Below are 19,253 nucleotides of genomic sequence, written 5' to 3'. Positions count from 1 at the left end.
GATCCTATTCCACTCAGGCCGTCCACTGGTGTGTCTGGTGGGTGTGGTGTAGAGTGTAGCTTGGACTTTGACTGCTGTTGGCAACACCGTTAGGTGGGGACCCATAACCAAGGAGGAGGTGTATATTGCACAGAAGGGCAGATTGCACAGTACCCTGTGAAAACCTGATAGGCCAGGGTGTCACATGTATTTTCCCCTTCTTTCTTTGTTCTTATTTTTGCATAGTTTTTTGAAGCCACCCTCATTACATTTATTTTACATTTATTTACTAAGCTGCAGGGCAGACAATATACACTTCATGGTGCTATGCCATTCCGTTCTGCAACTTGTTACATCCTAATCAGTCTGGAGATCAGTTGTTGCACTCCCATGAATCTTAAATTAACTACCTATCCTAATGACAAGCAATCAATATAAAAGTACTGGACAACTCCTTTAAATTTGAGCTTTATAATGCTTACAATTATTATTTCTGTCTAATATATCTACCTATCTATCTAATACATCAAAAAAGTACAAACCTTTTTGAATTGACGCTCCTGTGATCACAGATCCTGATCATGGATCCTTACTACATAATTCAAGAAGCTGCAACACTCAAGTTGATTTATTACCCCATTGCGTACAAGACAATGTTTCTGCCCACACACTAAGAAAAAAAAGCGGAAAAAAAAAGCAGAGTAATTCAATCAATCCTCTCCAGTAATTCTTATATAACTTGACTGGCTTTTTTTAAAATTGTTTTCTGTTTTGTATGTATTACATTTTTTATTTATGTTTTATATCCCTAAAGTAATGGCATATAATCTTTGCAATGTGTCTTCCTTTCATTAATAGAAATAGAATACTCTATTATCTTAATCCTTTATCCTGATGGTGCAATTTTAGAGTGTATTTGGTAATAGAGAGTCAAAGGTTACATTGGTTAAATAATACACTGTTTGCAGAATTATTAGGCAAATTAGTATTTTGATCAAATGATACTTTTTATACAAGTTGTCCTATAAAAACAACCTCTACTCAAAATATTGTGTTTTGCAAAGTGTGCACAGTACCAACATTCCAAACTGTACTATTGAAAAAATGAGATTTTTGGCAAAAAATTGCAATTTTTTGAGCTACCTCGCCACGTCACGGCAAATCTCTTGAGGCAGTCCTACACTACAATATTTTTATTTAAAGTGTGCCATGCGGCCTCACATATGCAAAAATAGGACTGCACAGCACGTACCTGGTGCTTTTCAGTCTCGTCTCCATGACTAATTCATGGTTGTGGGCAGGATAGGCCCAGGCACATGCTGCTTAGAATATATAGCCTGTGGACAAGGCTGGATGGCAATGTGTGAACAGTCACCAATCGCCAAAAATCAAGACAGATGGAAAAATAAAGAAATGAAGTGCACTGCAATATGGGGACAACCAAAAACCTATATAACAATGAAAAATGTTTTTCATTGTTATATAGGTTTTTGGTTGTCCCCATATTGCAGTGCACTTCATTTCTTTATTTTTCCATCTGTCTTGATTTTTGGCGATTGGTAGCTGTTCACTAGAGTTGAGCGCGGTTCGTGGTTCGTGGTTCTCCAGTTCTAGGCTCAAGTGATTTTGGGGCATGTTCTAGATCGAACTAGAACTCGAGCTTTTTGCAAAAGCTCGATAGTTCTAGAAACGTTCGAGAACGGTTCTAGCAGCAAAAAAACAGCTAAATCCTAGCTTGGTTTCTGCTGTAATAGTGTAAGTCACTCTGTGAATCACACTATTATGACATTTCAGTGTATAGTGTGCGTGAACAGCGCCTTCAGATCACTGCTGTTTGTATAATGGCGATCGCCATTTTTTTTTTTTTTCTTGTCTTCCTTCCCTAAGCGCGCGCGTCTTGTGGGGCGGGCCAGCATGTCAGCCAATCCCAGACACACACACAGCTAAGTGGACTTTGAGCCAGAGAAGCAACGGCATGTGTGATAGGATGTCCATGTCACATGTCCCTGCATTATAAAACCGGACATTTTCTTCCAGGACGCCATTATCTGCCTTCTGCGTCTTTGGTGTCAGACATCACTGTCGCAGCTCCGTCCTCCTGAGTCCTATAGTCGATACAGCTGTATGCGCTGCATACACAGTGTTAGACAGCATAGGGAGAGCACTTTTTCTTCCAGGACGCCATTATCTGCCTTCTGCGTCTTTGGTGTCAGACATCACTGTCGCAGCTCCGTCCTCCTGAGTCCTATAGTCGATACAGCTGTATGCGCTGCATACACAGCGTTAGACAGCATAGGGAGAGCACTTTATAGCAGTCCTTTTAAGGGCTCAAACCGGCAGGGTCAGAGTTAAGGTGACAGGTCCTGAAAACAGCGCCAGCGTCTGTGCAGCCAAGGTCAGGGATTTCCTCCCTGCATTTCACCATTAGGAGGGAATAGAAAGGCAGGCTTCCATTCCTCTACCCAGAGCACCACAATCCTGCCACTGTACCCTCTTGTCCTCTGCACACTCCAACTAATTATAACTAAGCCATTATACTAGCAAACACTCAGTGTACCTAGTGGCATCCTATACGTGGCTATTGGACTTTGCTATAGTCCCACTAGTGCCAAGACATTTGCAGAGCGCATCTGCCTGCGTTGCACACTCCAACTCATTATAACTAAGCCATTATACTAGCAAACACTCAGTGTACCTAGTGGCATCCTATACGTGGCTATTGGACTTTGCTATAGTCCCACTAGTGCCAAGACATTTGCAGAGCACATCTGCCTGCGTTGCACACTCCAACTAATTATAACTAAGCCATTATACTAGCAAACACTCAGTGTACCTAGAGGCATCCTATACGTGGCTATTGGACTTTGCTATAGTCCCACTAGTGCCAAGACATTTGCAGAGCGCATTTGCCTGCGTTGCACACTCCAACTCATTATAACTAAGCCATTATACTAGCAAACACTCAGTGTACCTAGTGGCATCCTATACGTGGCTATTGGACTTTGCTATAGTCCCACTAGTGCCAAGACATTTGCAGAGCGCATCTGCCTGCGTTGCACACTCCAACTAATTATAACTAAGCCATTATACTAGCAAACCCTCAGTGTACCTAGTGGCATCTTATACGTGGCTATTGGACTTTGCTATAGTCCCACTAGTGCCAAGACATTTGCAGAGCGCATCTGCCTGCGTTGCACACTCCAACTCATTATAACTAAGCCATTATACTAGCAAACACTCAGTGTACCTAGTGGCATCCTATACGTGGCTATTGGACTTTGCTATAGTCCCACTAGTGCCAAGACATTTGCAGAGCGCATCTGCCTGCGTTGCACACTCCAACTAATTATAACTAAGCCATTATACTAGCAAACACTGTGTACCTAGTGGCATCCTATACGTGGCTATTGGACTTTGCTATAGTCCCACTAGTGCCAAGACATTTGCAGAGCGCATCTGCCTGCGTTGCACACTCCAACTAATTATAACTAAGCCATTATACTAGCAAACACTCAGTGTACCTAGTGGCATCCTATACGTGGCTATTGGACTTTGCTATAGTCCCACTAGTGCCAAGACATTTGCAGAGCGCATCTGCCTGCGTTGCACACTCCAACTAATTATAACTAAGCCATTATACTAGCAAACACTCAGTGTACCTAGTGGCATCCTATACGTGGCTATTGGACTTTGCTATAGTCCCACTAGTGCCAAGACATTTGCAGAGCGCATCTGCCTGCGTTGCACACTCCAACTCATTATAACTAAGCCATTATACTAGCAAACACTCAGTGTACCTAGTGGCATCCTATACGTGGCTATTGGACTTTGCTATAGTCCCACTAGTGCCAAGACATTTGCAGAGCGCATCTGCCTGCGTTGCACACTCCAACTAATTATAACTAAGCCATTATACTAGCAAACACTCAGTGTACCTAGTGGCATCCTATACGTGGCTATTGGACTTTGCTATAGTCCCACTAGTGCCAAGACATTTGCAGAGCGCATCTGCCTGCGTTGCACACTCCAACTAATTATAACTAAGCCATTATACTAGCAAACACTCAGTGTACCTAGTGGCATCCTATACGTGGCTATTGGACTTTGCTATAGTCCCACTAGTGCCAAGACATTTGCAGAGCGCATCTGCCTGCGTTGCACACTCCAACTCATTATAACTAAGCCATTATACTAGCAAACACTCAGTGTACCTAGTGGCATCCTATACGTGGCTTTTGGACTTTGCTATAGTCCCACTAGTGCCAAGACATTTGCAGAGCGCATCTGCCTGCGTTGCACACTCCAACTAATTATAACTAAGCCATTATACTAGCAAACACTCAGTGTACCTAGTGGTATCCTATACGTGGCTATTGGACTTTGCTATAGTCCCACTAGTGCCAAGACATTTGCAGAGCGCATCTGCCTGCGTTGCACACTCCAACTCATTATAACTAAGCCATTATACTAGCAAACACTCAGTGTACCTAGTGGCATCCTATACGTGGCTATTGGACTTTGCTATAGTCCCACTAGTGCCAAGACATTTGCAGAGCGCATCTGCCTGCGTTGCACACTCCAAATAATTATAACTAAGCCATTATACTAGCAAACACTCAGTGTACCTAGTGGCATCCTATACGTGGCTATTGGACTTTGCTATAGTCCCACTAGTGCCAAGACATTTGCAGAGCGCATCTGCCTGCGTTGCACACTCCAACTAATTATAACTAAGCCATTATACTAGCAAACACTCAGTGTACCTAGTGGCATCCTATACGTGGCTATTGGACTTTGCTATAGTCCCACTAGTGCCAAGACATTTGCAGAGCGCATCTGCCTGCGTTGCACACTCCAACTCATTATAACTAAGCCATTATACTAGCAAACACTCAGTGTACCTAGTGGCATCCTATACGTGGCTATTGGACTTTGCTATAGTCCCACTAGTGCCAAGACATTTGCAGAGCGCATCTGCCTGCGTTGCACACTCCAACTAATTATAACTAAGCCATTATACTAGCAAACACTCAGTGTACCTAGTGGCATCCTATACGTGGCTATTGGACTTTGCTATAGTCCCACTAGTGCCAAGACATTTGCAGAGCGCATCTGCCTGCGTTGCACACTCCAACTAATTATAACTAAGCCATTATACTAGCAAACACTCAGTGTACCTAGTGGCATCCTATACGTGGCTATTGGACTTTGCTATAGTCCCACTAGTGCCAAGACATTTGCAGAGCGCATCTGCCTGCGTTGCACACTCCAACTAATTATAACTAAGCCATTATACTAGCAAACACTCAGTGTACCTAGTGGCATCCTATACGTGGCTATTGGACTTTGCTATAGTCCCACTAGTGCCAAGACATTTGCAGAGCGCATCTGCCTGCGTTGCACACTCCAACTAATTATAACTAAGCCATTATACTAGCAAACACTCAGTGTACCTAGTGGCATCCTATACGTGGTGTGAGGTAGCACGGTCGGCTGCGCAGCAGAAGACACGGGATCCAGGCATATAGGTTCACAGCACTCGGTTTTAATCTTCAAACAAAAGTCCATAACACAATACATGTGCCTCTCCAGCAGAAAACTCAGGGAGTTCTGTTCACTCCCTCACACCCGGCACACCTGCCCTTGTTCCTGATTCTATTTAACCCTTCCTTCAGTCTGTAGGGAAACAGCATTAACCCTATAGTGGATTTACTTTCTATCATGGAGTGAGCACAACCTGGGCGAGACATACCGGCCGTCATAGATAACCCCGGTCACAGTCTCACATACCCCCCCCTCAGTTCAAGCGTGCGGGGTTGAACTCCAGCCATCAAACACGGGCCGCGGGACAAGGCATCGGCGTTGCCCTGCAACCTACCGGCCCGGTGTTCAACCGTAAACCGGAAGTTCTGCAGAGAAAGGAACCACCGGGTAACCCGGGCATTCCGTTCCTTGGCGGACCTCATCCAGACCAGTGGAGAGTGATCCGTCACCAAGCGAAACTGCCGTCCCAGCAGGTAATAGCGTAGGGACTCCAAGGCCCACTTGATCGCCAGGCACTCCTTCTCCACTATGCTATAATTCCGCTCGGGAGGGGTGAGCTTCCTACTCAAGAAGGTGACGGGGTGTTCCTCCCCCTGAACCACCTGAGACAGTACTGCCCCCAGGCCGACCTCCGAGGCGTCAGTCTGTACAATGAATTCCTTCCGGAAATCAGGGTTGACCAGAACGGGCTGTCCGCACAGGACCTCCTTCAGGGCCCGGAAGGAGTCCTCGGCCTGCGGAGTCCAGCGCACCATGACGGACTTCTTGCCTTTGAGAAGGTCCGTCAAGGGGGCTGATAGTCCCGCAAAATCCTTTACAAACCTCCTGTAGTACCCCACGATACCCAGGAAGGCCCTAACCTGCTTCGTGGTCAGGGGTCTAGGCCACGTCTGGATCGCCTCAACCTTGTTAATTTGGGGCTTAATCACTCCTTGGCCTATCACGTAGCCCAAGTAGCGGGCTTCCGTGAGTCCCAATGCACATTTCTTGGGATTGGCTGTCAGTCCGGCTGTTCGAAGCGCGTCCACCACCGCTTGTACCTGTTCCAAGTGGGTCTGCCAATCGGAGCTGTAAATGATGATGTCATCAAGGTACGCTGATGCATACGCCTGGTGGGGTTCCAGCCCTAAGTCCATCAACCTCTGGAACGTGGCTGGAGCGCCATGTAACCCAAAAGGCAAGACAACATAGTGGAAGAGACCCTCCGGCGTAACAAAAGCGGTTTTCTCCTTGGCGGACTCCGTCAGTGGCACCTGCCAGTACCCCTTGGTCAGGTCGAGCGTGGTAAAATACCGCGCCTGTCCCAGCCTATCAATCAGCTCATCCACTCTGGGCATGGGGTAGAGATCGAACTTGGATATTTCGTTCAATCTCCTAAAGTCATTGCAGAACCTTAAGGAGCCATCGGGTTTTGGTATTAGGACGATCGGACTAGCCCATTCACTCCGGGATTTTTCGATGACCCCCAGGCGTAACATTGTCTTAACTTCCTCCGATATGGCTTGTCGTCGAGCCTCCGGTACCCGGTATGACTTCAGGCGTACCTTCAGGTGGGGCTCGGTGACAATATCATGTCGTATCAGACTGGTCCTACCGGGCAGCTCGGAGAAGACATCGGGGTTCTGCTGAACCAACCGTCTGGCCTCTCGCCTCTGAGTCTTGGTGAGGGCTTCTCCAATCCTTACTTCCGGTTCGTCCTCTCCGGAGGTCGCTGGAGCCGGAGGTGAAGGACCCGAAGAGGAGGGAGATGGGGAAAAAACAGCCATCAGGCTTTCCCGTTCCTGCCAGGGTTTTAATAGGTTGACATGGTATATTTGTTCAGGTTTCCGCCTACCGGGCTGCAATACTTTATAGTTAACCACCCCGACTCTTTCCTTTATCTCGTAGGGGCCTTGCCACTGAGCCAGGAATTTACTCTCCGCCGTGGGGATTAATACCAACACCCGATCCCCGGGTTTAAAGGTCCGCACGGTGGCTTGTCTATTGTAGCGGCCGCTTTGCGCGGCCTGAGCCTCCTGTAAATGCTCCTTCACAATTGGCATGACCGCGCTTATGCGGTTCTGCATACCCAAAATGTGTTCAATCACACTTTTATGGGGGGTGGGCTCTTGCTCCCATGTTTCCTTTGCCAGGTCCAACAATCCCCGGGGATGTCGCCCGTATAACAACTCAAAAGGCGAAAACCCCGTGGATGCCTGTGGCACCTCACGGATGGCAAACATCAAATATGGAAGCATCATATCCCAGTCTTTCCCGTCTTTTGAAATCACCCTTTTTAGCATGGTTTTCAGGGTTTTATTGAAACGCTCCACTAAACCGTCCGTTTGAGGATGGTACACAGACGTACGCAACTGCTTGATCTGGAGTAGCCGGCATAGCTCTTTGGTCACTTTAGACATGAATGGGGTCCCCTGATCCGTAAGGATCTCCTTGGGCAACCCCACCCGGCAGAACACAGCAAACAACTCCCAAGCTATAAGCTTTGCTGCAGTATGTCTGAGAGGTATCGCCTCGGGATACCGGGTGGCATAGTCAACGATCACTAGGATGTGTTGGTGCCCTCGAGCGGACTTTACGAGGGGCCCCACCAGATCCATCCCTATCCGTTCAAAAGGGACTTCTATAATGGGTAACGGTACCAACGGACTGCGAAAATGGGTCAGGGGTGCGGTAAGCTGACACTCCGGGCAGGTTTCGCAGAACCGTTTTACCTCCCCAAAGACTCCGGGCCAATAGAACCTTTGCAATATTCGCTCCTGCGTTTTCTTGACCCCCAGGTGGCCACTCATCAGGTGTTTATGAGGCAAGTCGAGGACCCGCCGACGATGCGGCTGGGGCACCACCAACTGCTCTACCCCCACGTCCCGTATTTCATCTACCCGGTAGAGTAAATCCTGCTTAAGAGCGAAATGGGGGTACCTTACCTGGGCAACGGGCAGCTGTGCCACCCCGTCAATTACTGTCACCCGACTCCGGGCATGTATTAATGTAGGGTCCTGGAGTTGGGCAGTCCCAAACGTATCCGGGGACGCCTCCAACTCCGGGATGGGTTCGACCGTCTCAGCCTCTCCTGCCAATACCTCTAGGGGCGACCTATCGGGTTCACATTCTGTCCCTATCATGGGGACCCCTACGGCAGGTGTCCCGGATTCAGGATTGTAGGGCTCAGGTCCCGGACTGACCAATATCTGAGGAGACTTAGGGGGTCCCTTCCATAAAGTCCAAAAATAGGGCAGATCCCTTCCTAGGATCACGTCATAAGGAAGAGTGTTAAGAAGTCCCACCTCATGTTGCACCTGACCGCAAGGTGCTGTGATGGTGACAATCCCCGTGGGATAGTCTCGGCGGTCCCCATGTATGCAAACCACCCCCACGGTACGTCCTGTGGCCTTTACTTTAGCCCTCAAGGTGGATCGCACAAGGGTCACTAAGCTTCTGGAATCCAACAATCCTGTAACCGGACATCCATTCACCTGTATTTGGCACAAGTGGGGCTCCGTCTCTGGGGAGACCAGGTCAGCGGTACACACCACCTGAGCATACATTGAACCCCGCCGGGTAACCCCACAATCCATGGGCTCCGTGGTGAGTGGACACTGGGCTTCCATATGTCCCACCCGCTGGCACCGCCAACATCTAATGGGGACGGAAACACCCTTGACGGGTTGTCGTTTAGGGTACAGAACCTTCCGGACCTCAGGATTGGCGGCCGCGGCCTCAGGCGGGACGGTAGGGGACTCCTGCACCGTTGTCGGCGGTGGGTCCTTGGCCCTAGGCTTGGAGGGGCCGGACCGACGGGCGGTACGCAAAGTCTCAGTGTCCCGTATCAAGTCCTGCGTAGCCACATGCCGCTCTACCAGGGACACTAACTGGTCCAGGGTACTCGGGTCACCCTGTCCGACCCACCGTTGAACGGTGACGGGTAAAGTGCGCACAAAACGATCAACTACTACCCTTTCCACCATTTGCACCGGGCTCAGAGTGTCAGGCTGCAACCACTTTTTTACAAGATGCAACAAGTCATAGGCCTGGGAGCGTACGGGTTTGGCTTCCTCATAGAACCACTGATTTACCCGCTGAGCCCGTACATAGGTATTCACCCCCAACCGTGCCAGTATTTCGGCTTTTAGGGTCACATAGTCAATGGCGTCCTCGGTACAGAGGTCCAGGTACACTTTTTGGGGTTCCCCCGTCAGATAGGGCGACAATACCTCAGCCCACTGGGGGGTCGGCAGCTTTTCCCGCTCGGCCACCCGCTCAAACACCGCCAGGAACGCTTCCACATCGTCCCCCGGGGTCATCTTTTGCAACGCTTGTCTCACCGCTTTCCGGACGCTGCCGTCATCACCCGGTCCCGGGGTTGTTGCTGCCGGTCCGGCACGGATCGACTTGGCCAGGAGAACCAACTGTTCTTGGTGCCTTTTTTCCTGCAATTGCAAGGCTTGCTGCTGACGTGCATTGGCCTGATCCATCTGTTCTTGGAATTTTTTTTCCTGCACTTGCAAGGATTGGAGCAGGTGTGCATTGGTCTGTTGTTGCTGTGCATTAGCCTGTTGTTGCTGTGCATTAGCCTGTTGTTGCTGTGCATTAGCCTGAGCCAAATGCTTTAGTATGTCCTCCATGGCGTCGCCGGGTTTGGGCTGTAGTATAGCCGCTCGAATCCAGGACATGCGCAGCTGGGTCACCAGGGATGAATGCTACACCTCACCGGCTGTCATGCCCGCCGATTCTCCACCATATGTGAGGTAGCACGGTCGGCTGCGCAGCAGAAGACACGGGATCCAGGCATATAGGTTCACAGCACTCGGTTTTAATCTTCAAACAAAAGTCCATAACACAATACATGTGCCTCTCCAGCAGAAAACTCAGGGAGTTCTGTTCACTCCCTCACACCCGGCACACCTGCCCTTGTTCCTGATTCTATTTAACCCTTCCTTCAGTCTGTAGGGAAACAGCATTAACCCTATAGTGGATTTACTTTCTATCATGGAGTGAGCACAACCTGGGCGAGACATACCGGCCGTCATAGATAACCCCGGTCACAGTCTCACAGTGGCTATTGGACTTTGCTATAGTCCCACTAGTGCCAAGACATTTGCAGAGCGCATCTGCCTGCGTTGCACACTCCAACTCATTATAACTAAGTTGCATTGTCAGGGATATTTATTCTTTATTATTCTGCTGTTAATAAAGCTAGACCACCACTGCAATCTTCACCACCTCTCAATTTTTACTACCACATTTTCAGTCCACAATCTTGTCGCAATCAACATGAGTGGCAAAATGACAGATGCTGGTGGAAAGGGGAAGAGGCGTGGTGGAAAAGGCAAAAAAGGTTTTGTCCGTGGGGAAGGTGGCAAAGCTCCATTATCATCTGCTGAAGATAGACCATCTACCAGCAAAAGTAAGATGTCTACTACTTACCGTGGACAATCCGATGTGCTCCCTTTTTTACGGACACGAACAACAGGAAGAAAGGTAGATGATGGGCAAAAAAGGAAAATGCTTGAATGGATCTCAAGTGGTCCAACAAGTGCCCTCTCAGCCACTTCAAGTACCGCATCCAAAAAACACCAGTCCTCTGAGTTGTCATCCCAATCACACTTGATTTCTCCCAGCTCTGAAGTCTCCATCAGCCCTGCACAGTATGGTGGAACTGAGATGGCTGAGTCTGCAGAGCTGTTCAGTCACACTATAGCCTGGGAATCAGAGGTCTGCTCCCAAGCTACAGTGAGTACAGAACAGGAAATGGTCTGCAGTGATGCCCAGAACCTTTGTGACTCTGATTCAGGCCGTGAGGACCAAGTTTCTGAGCATAATGTTGACCCTTTGTCACAAACTGTAACACCTGTGGTTATAGACAATGAGGAACATACTGATGAAGATGAGACGCAGATACCAAATTGGGATGACAACTTAAATATTCGGTCAGGGCAAGAAGAGGCTCGGTCTGAGGGGGAGGGGAGTGCAAACACAACAATTGATGATGACGTTCTAGATCCCACCTACTGTCAACCCCCAGTCAGGCACTCAAGGAGGTCAACAGAGGCGGTGGAGGAGGATGCAACCGACGACGAAGTTACCTTGCGCCTTCCTGGACAGAGTCGGAGCACTGGTAGCATGTCTACAACTGCATCCTCAGCCACCACTCTGCCTATGAGCATTATTCGGGGTGGATCAACAGGTCGCATGGCCTCTAAACCTTGCCTAGCCTGGTCCTTTTTTGACATAGAAAAAGATCGCCCAAATTATGTGATATGTAACATTTGTCATGATTCTCTTAGTAGAGGTCAAAACCTCAGCAGTTTGACAACTTCTTCCATGAATCGTCACATGAATAAATATCATAGGTCCCGGTGGGAAGCTCACCGTGCTGCAATGCGGCCTAGTGGAGCGAACCATCCACCGCCTGCCCCTTCCAGTGCATCCGCGCGCTCGTCATCTTCTAGGACTGTGGGGACAGCTGTCACACCTGTTTTTCCACCCACAACTTCCACCACTGTAACCGCAACAGGCAGTTTGCTTGGTAGGTCGTCAGTTGGTTTGGAAGGGGAAACAAGTGAGTGTGTACAGCTCTCTCAGACATCGATAGCAACAACGTTGGATGAAGGCAACATCATGACTCCGCCTGCACTTTCCTCACAAACCTGCATTTTTCCAGGGACACCCTACTCAACACCGTCTACACACAGCAGCCAGATCTCTGTCCCTCAGATGTGGTCAAATAAAAGGCCACTTCCTGCGACCCATGACAAAGCTAAGAGGTGCTGCCTTTCCGCCTAGTGGACACACAGGATTTTAGAGACCTTATGTCTGTCGCTGTGCCCCAGTACCAGATGCCTAGTCGCCACTACTTCTCTAAGAAAGGTGTGCCCGCGCTACACCAGCATGTCGCACACAACATCACCGCTTCCTTGAGAAACTCTGTGTGTCAACGGGTGCATTTCACCACCGATACTTGGACCAGTAAGCATGGACAGGGACGTTACATGTCGCTGACTGGGCACTGGGTAACTATGGTGATAGATGGTGAAGGGTCTGCTGCACAAGTCTTGCCGTCCCTACGACTTGTGTGTCAATCCTCTGTCTGTCCAAGTTCCGCCACAGCTTCTGCATCCTCCACCTCATCTGGGTCCTCCACCTCCGCCCCAAGCCTGCCTGGTCAGGCCACCAGCGTTCTCACTGCGCAGAAGGAATCACGCACCCCTCATTACTATGCTGGCAGCAGAGCGCAACGGCATCAGGAGGTCTTTAGCTTGACATGTCTTGGGAATAAGAGTCACACAGCTGAGGAGTTGTGGTCAGCTCTGCGGTCCGAGTTTAATAAATGGTTGTCTCCACTCAACCTGCAGCCTGGTAAGGCCGTGTGCGACAATGCTGCAAACCTGGGTGCGGCACTTCGCCTGGGCAAGGTGACACACGTACCTTGTATGGCTCACGTGTGAACCTTGTCGTCCAGCAATTTTTAACACACTATCCCGGCCTAGATGGCCTTCTGAACAGGGCACGAAAACTGTCAGCTCACTTCCGCCGTTCAAGCGCCGCAGCAGAGCGACTTGCATCGCTCCAGAAGTCTTTCGGCCTGCCGGTTCATCGCCTGAAATGCGATGTGGCGACACGCTGGAATTCAACTCTCCACATGTTACAGCGACTGTGGCAGCACCGCCGAGCCCTGGTGCAATATGTCATGACGTATAGCCTGGGCCAACGAGATGCAGAGGTGGGGCAGATCACCCTGATGGAGTGGTCTCAGATCAAGGACCTATGCACCCTTCTGCACAGTTTCGACATGGCGACGAATATGTTTAGCGCTGACAATGCCATTATCAGCATGACGATTCCAGTCATTTACATGCTGGAGCACACGCTAAACACTATTCGGAGTCAGGGGGTGGGACAACATGAAGGGGAGGAACTACAGGAGGATTCATATGCGCAAGGGACAACAACATCACCAAGGTCCAGACGTTCATCATCACCAACGCAGCAGGCATGGGACCATGGGGGACAGGGATCGACAAGGGCGCATAGTAGCAGGCGAAATGTTGAGCAAGGTGCAGGAGAACATGAAGAAATGGAGGACGAACTGTCCATGGACATGGAAGTCTCAGCGGATGAGGGAGACCTTGGTCAAATTTCAGTTGAAAGAGGTTGGGGGGAGATGTCAGAGGAAGAAAGAACGGGTAGCACCTCTATGCCACAAACACAGCGTGGACTTGGTCCGCATGGCTGCGCAAGACACATGAGTGCCTTTTTGTTGCACTACCTCCAACATGACAGTCGTATTGTCAAAATTAGAAGTGATGATGACTACTGGATTGCCACACTATTAGATCCCCGGTACAAGTCCAAATTTTGTGACATAATTCCAGCCATAGAAAGGGACGCACGTATGCAGGAGTATCAGCAGAAGCTGTTACTCGATCTTAGCTCGGCTTTTCCACCAAACAACCGTGCAGGTGCAGGGAGGGAATCTCCCAGTTGTAACTTGACAAACATGGGATGGTCTCGTCATCTTCAACAGTCTACCCGTACCAGTAGGACCGTATCTGGTGCCGGTAACAGCAATTTTATGGAATCTTTTCATAATTTTTTTAGACCCTCTTTTGCAAGGCCACCAGAGACAACAAGTCTGACACATACTCAACGGCTGGAGAGGATGATACAGGAGTATCTCCAAATGAACATCGATGCCATGACTGTGCAACTGGAGCCTTGCTCCTTTTGGGCTTCAAACCTAGAAAAATGGCCAGAGCTCGCAACTTACGCCTTGGAGATTTTGTCGTGTCCAGCTGCCAGCGTTGTCTCTGAACGTGTATTCAGTGCTGCTGGGTGTGTGCTGACAGATAAGCGCACGCGTCTGTCCAGTGACAATGTGGACAGACTGACGTTCATCAAAATAAACAAGTCATGGATCCAGAAGGAATTTACTACCCCTGTGTCATCCTGGGGAGAGTAAATGCTTGTTGATTTTGAATGTGCTTGATGCAAATCAAAACATCCTGTTTGCAACTAGGGCCCAAGTGCTGCCACTGATGGGGTGGGTGTGTGTGGGGCCCAATTTTTGGAAAAAAGGGAGACTCCGCTTGGAGTAACCCTTGCTTACATTGTTTTTAAAAGAAGCCAAGATGAACAAGTCATGGGTCAGCAAAGACTTTATCTACCTACCCCGGTGTCATCCTGGGGACGGATAAGAATGGCGTATTTTTGAATGTGCTTGATGCAAATCAAAACATCCTGTTTGCAACTAGGGCCCAAGTGCTGCCACTGATGGGGTGGGTGTCTGTGTGGCCAAATTTTTGGAAAAAAGGGAGGCTCCGCTTGGAGTAACCCTTGCTTGCTGTGTTTTTAAAAGAAGCCAAGATGAACAGAGCTGGGATCAGGAAAGACTTTGCTACCTACCCCGGTGTCATCCTGGGGACGGATAAGAATGGCGTATTTTTGAATGTGCTTGATGCAAATGTAGCTGTGAAGTGTACAACTGGGGCACAACTGCTGCCACTGAAGGGGTGGGTGTGTGTGGGGCCCAATTTTTGGAAAAAAGGGAGACTCCGCTTGGAGTAACCCTTGCTTACATTGTTTTTAAAAGAAGCCAAGATGAACAAGTCATGGGTCAGCAAAGACTTTATCTACCTACCCCGGTGTCATCCTGGGGACGGATAAGAATGGCGTATTTTTGAATGTGCTTGATGCAAATCTAGCTGTGAAGTGCACAACTAGGGCACAAGTGCTGCCACTGATGGGGTGGGTGTCTGTGTGGCCCAATTTTTGGAAAAAAGGGAGGCTCCGCTTGGAGTAACCCTTGCTTGCTGTGTTTTTAAAAGAAGCCAAGATGAACAGAGCTGGGATCAGGAAAGACTTTGCTACCTACCCCGGTGTCATCCTGGGGACGGATAAGAATGGCGTATTTTTGAATGTGCTTGATGCAAATGTAGCTGTGAAGTGTACAACTGGGGCACAACTGCTGCCACTGAAGGGGTGGGTGTGTGTGGGGCCCAATTTTTGGAAAAAAGGGAGACTCCGCTTGGAGTAACCCTTGCTTACATTGTTTTTAAAAGAAGCCAAGATGAACAAGTCATGGGTCAGCAAAGACTTTATCTACCTACCCCGGTGTCATCCTGGGGACGGATAAGAATGGCGTATTTTTGAATGTGCTTGATGCAAATCAAAACATCCTGTTTGCAACTAGGGCCCAAGTGCTGCCACTGATGGGGTGGGTGTCTGTGTGGCCCAATTTTTGGAAAAAAGGGAGGCTCCGCTTGTGATAAGGTCGTAATTTAGGTTGATGCAATCTAGTCATGCATCCCTCTTAAACTGTCTGCAGTCCAAATTATGAGTCACTTGTGGTAGCATGCATGACCACACTTTCACACACACCAGAGAGACGTACTCGGATATGAATAGAAAGTAAGACTGATTTATTTCCGGAAGTTGTACAAATATATATAACCTTATTGGCTAGGTGCCAAGAATACGTAACACGTCTCCTATTGGATAAAGTAGAACAGCTTATTCTGTGATATACAATTTACTGTAATGTGCTTGGTTCCTCATTTATATTAAGCAATGTCAGCATTATTCACTTGTCACAAGAATAGCCAAGACTGTCTGTCTGAGTCTTATGCCAAGAGATATGTGGGGTACAGTTCAAACAACATCTTAAATCTTGTTCTTTATGGATATCTCCATGTAACTCCTATATACTCATAATAATGATAATCACATCCCTAACAGTCCCCCCTTTGGAGATAGCCAAAAAGTCTTTCCTTACGTTTCCAGGTCTATTGATCTGTCCTAATGCTGATGGTTACCTCACTCACATACGAGATACCCCATCCCTTGTGGATGAATCTCCCCACCCAACAGACTATGCATAGGAAGCCAGATCCTGATCGTATTCTCTAGACTGTCCTCATGGCTATGTTCCGCTGGCCCACGTTATTCAGGAAGGGGGAACGTGGCAGTAGTCCTTTAATTGGCTAATATTTATCAGGGTTGGGTTCACTCAGAGTCTCATGCTCCTCAGTCCTCAGGCGGTAATGGTGGGACATCAAAGGTGGGATGTAGAGTCGTCTTCCAGTCCACATGCTTAGATATCATCATCCTGGCACAAAGTATCGGGTAGAAGAGGGAAGACAGCCATCTCCTGGTCTAAGGCAGGTCCGACATCTCTTTGTAGTGGAATGCATGGATCTTCGTCCGAAAGAAAAAAAGTGAGGGAAGAGAGAGAGAAAGAGAGAGAGAAAGATTGAGAAGAGAGGGGGAGAGAGAGAGGAAAAGAGAAAAGAGAGAGGAAAAGAGAGAGGAAAAGAGGAGAGAGAAAAAGAAAAGAGAGAGAAATCTAGATCTGGTTGGATCTGGAGGAGAAAAAACTCAAAAACGTGTATTAGGCACATGTTTAAACAAACAACAAGCTTAGTTGAAGTATCTGGGGGTACTTCTAAACAGGATTTCATAGGGTCTCAACCTAGTGATCCCTGCTGGGGTGTGTCTGACACTGAACAATGCAAGCGAAGACTCTCATGCCCTTGCCTTCTACACTGCCCCATCCTCCCAACCTTCCCTCTATTCTGTGGCTGGTATGGGGTGTGTAGAGTCAGTTCTGTGTCTAAGGCCTGCCATATCTCTTTGGATGGCAGTGAAAGCAGGTCACTAGCCACTTCCTATGGTCTCCGGGAGCCCGCAGCTGCACCCTATCTCAGTCCTCTTCTTCTTCTGGGACTTGCTCTTGTAGGGTCAGGACAACGTTTTCTCAAGACTTTCCATCCTTCCTTTCTTCTTCACATCTGGGTCATTCAAAAAGCACAGATTGACTGACTGTTTCTCTCGTAAGTGGTCTTGGGGCTTCTTTGGATGTTCTGTCAGTGAGGGCACTTCTTACTGCTTCCCTTGACTCCTCCAATGTAGGCCTCAACCCTGCTCACCGCGACTCTGTCTGGCAATAGCAAAGCTTCCATCCGTTCTTTTATGGCCTCATGGCGGCGTACAGTTCCATTGGCAGTGATCAAGTCTCTTGTCCTCCACAGAGTAGATGCTGGCTGCCATCTTGCAGGCTTCAGCGAGAGCACATACATCTGGTTCTTCACAGACAGGCATGCGGGTAGCGACTGCTCTATCAGCACAGCGTCTTCTGCTACCAGCACCATACCCATGTGGAACCGTCTTCTTGATGCACATCTTGATCCATCCGCAAAGATGTTAAGTCAGGGTCCAAAGGTGTATCCATCACGGTATCGAATCCAGAGTTTCAGCTATGCCAGAGTCGACTACCTCTTCCACCAAGGTGTCAGAGGTGGGACACTCCCCCCTTGGAAGAGGGAGAAGTTCAGCAGGATTAAGGACCCCACACCGAGAGATGGTGACTTTGTCAGGGAGCAGTGATGTCATACGGGCACTGATCTTCAACTGGTGCTTTAGGTAGGTGTTCAATCTGGCTGAGTAGTGTTCAAAAGGCTGCTGTCTTCCTCCATGGCAAACGGGTAGAATGACTTCTGGGCTGGAGATGACATGATGATACTCTTCAGGTGACTGTAACTGTAACTCAGGTGACTGTGACTGTAGCTCAGATGACTGACTGTAACTCAGGTGTTACCAGCTGTAGTTGTTTGCATATGGGCTCTCGGAGACCTGATACAAAGGACTATACCCAGGTTTGTAAGAAAGAGCAATGAGTGTAACTTGGGGTCAGGAGAACACTGAAATTCTAAAAACTAAGATCCCCTAAAACCCCGGGGAAAGAGAAAAGAGCACAAGAGGGTTTGGAAACTACCAAGCAGCACCCCCTGACTACATCTACACAACTAGGAAAAAGCAGTGGAGCGTATCTACTCTACCTCTCCTGTGCTGACCCTGTAACTCGGGGCCCTGCACTCTCCCTCATCCCGACGGTAGACCTGATGGTGGTCAGGGCCGAGCCTCCAGCGTATCCCTATCTCCTGTCAGACCCTGCAAACTAAGACACAAAGGATTACTGGGTGCTGCCAACGAAAACTTTAATATATGTCAACTCCTGATGATCAATGTCCCCTTGGGACCACATGAACCTTCACCCTCTCTATCAGGGAACTCTTGTGCAAGATACCAGGCAGGATAACATACAAGTGAAAATATCTCAAAACTAGGCTAAGTAACAACTGCCATATGCAGAAAAATATTCACTGTCCACCAGGACTAATAGTGAGCAGTCTATATGGTCTACTAAATTGTATAACATACAGAAAAAACAAATATGCAAAAGTGAAGGGAAAAGGTCCACAGGACTATCAGCAATAACCTCTGCTAAGGTTCATTAGTGGAAAAATGGAGTGTGTGTGTTCCAGGTCCCTGTCTCCCCCCTCTGCAGTCCCTGCTATGTCGGCAATAAACAGAGCAGTGACTTTGGCTGCTAAAACAAAAATGGGGAACCGGGTGTCGGCTGGACTAAAATGGCGTCTAAAAATGAACTATGTAGTGTCTGAGTTAAAACGTCCACTAAAGATAATTACCGATAAGAAACAGCCGCAAAAAGAGGAAGTAGGTGTTGGCCAAAAATGGCGTCTGAAGAGTCCTGGGAGGGAGTGACATGTATTGTGACATCTACATTCAGGAGGTATTCAATCTGTCACTGGGAATACGGATTGTATAGGGACCCCTGGGCTGACCCTGTAACTAGGGACCCTGTACTCGCCCTCATCTCGACGGTAGACCTGATGGTGGTCAGGGCCGAGCCTCCAGCGTATCCCTATCTCCTG

Source organism: Anomaloglossus baeobatrachus, chromosome 2 (assembly GCF_048569485.1).
Source record: "Anomaloglossus baeobatrachus isolate aAnoBae1 chromosome 2, aAnoBae1.hap1, whole genome shotgun sequence".
Taxonomy (NCBI): Eukaryota; Metazoa; Chordata; class Amphibia; order Anura; family Aromobatidae; genus Anomaloglossus; species Anomaloglossus baeobatrachus.
Note: the sequence above shows the minus strand (reverse complement) of the source record.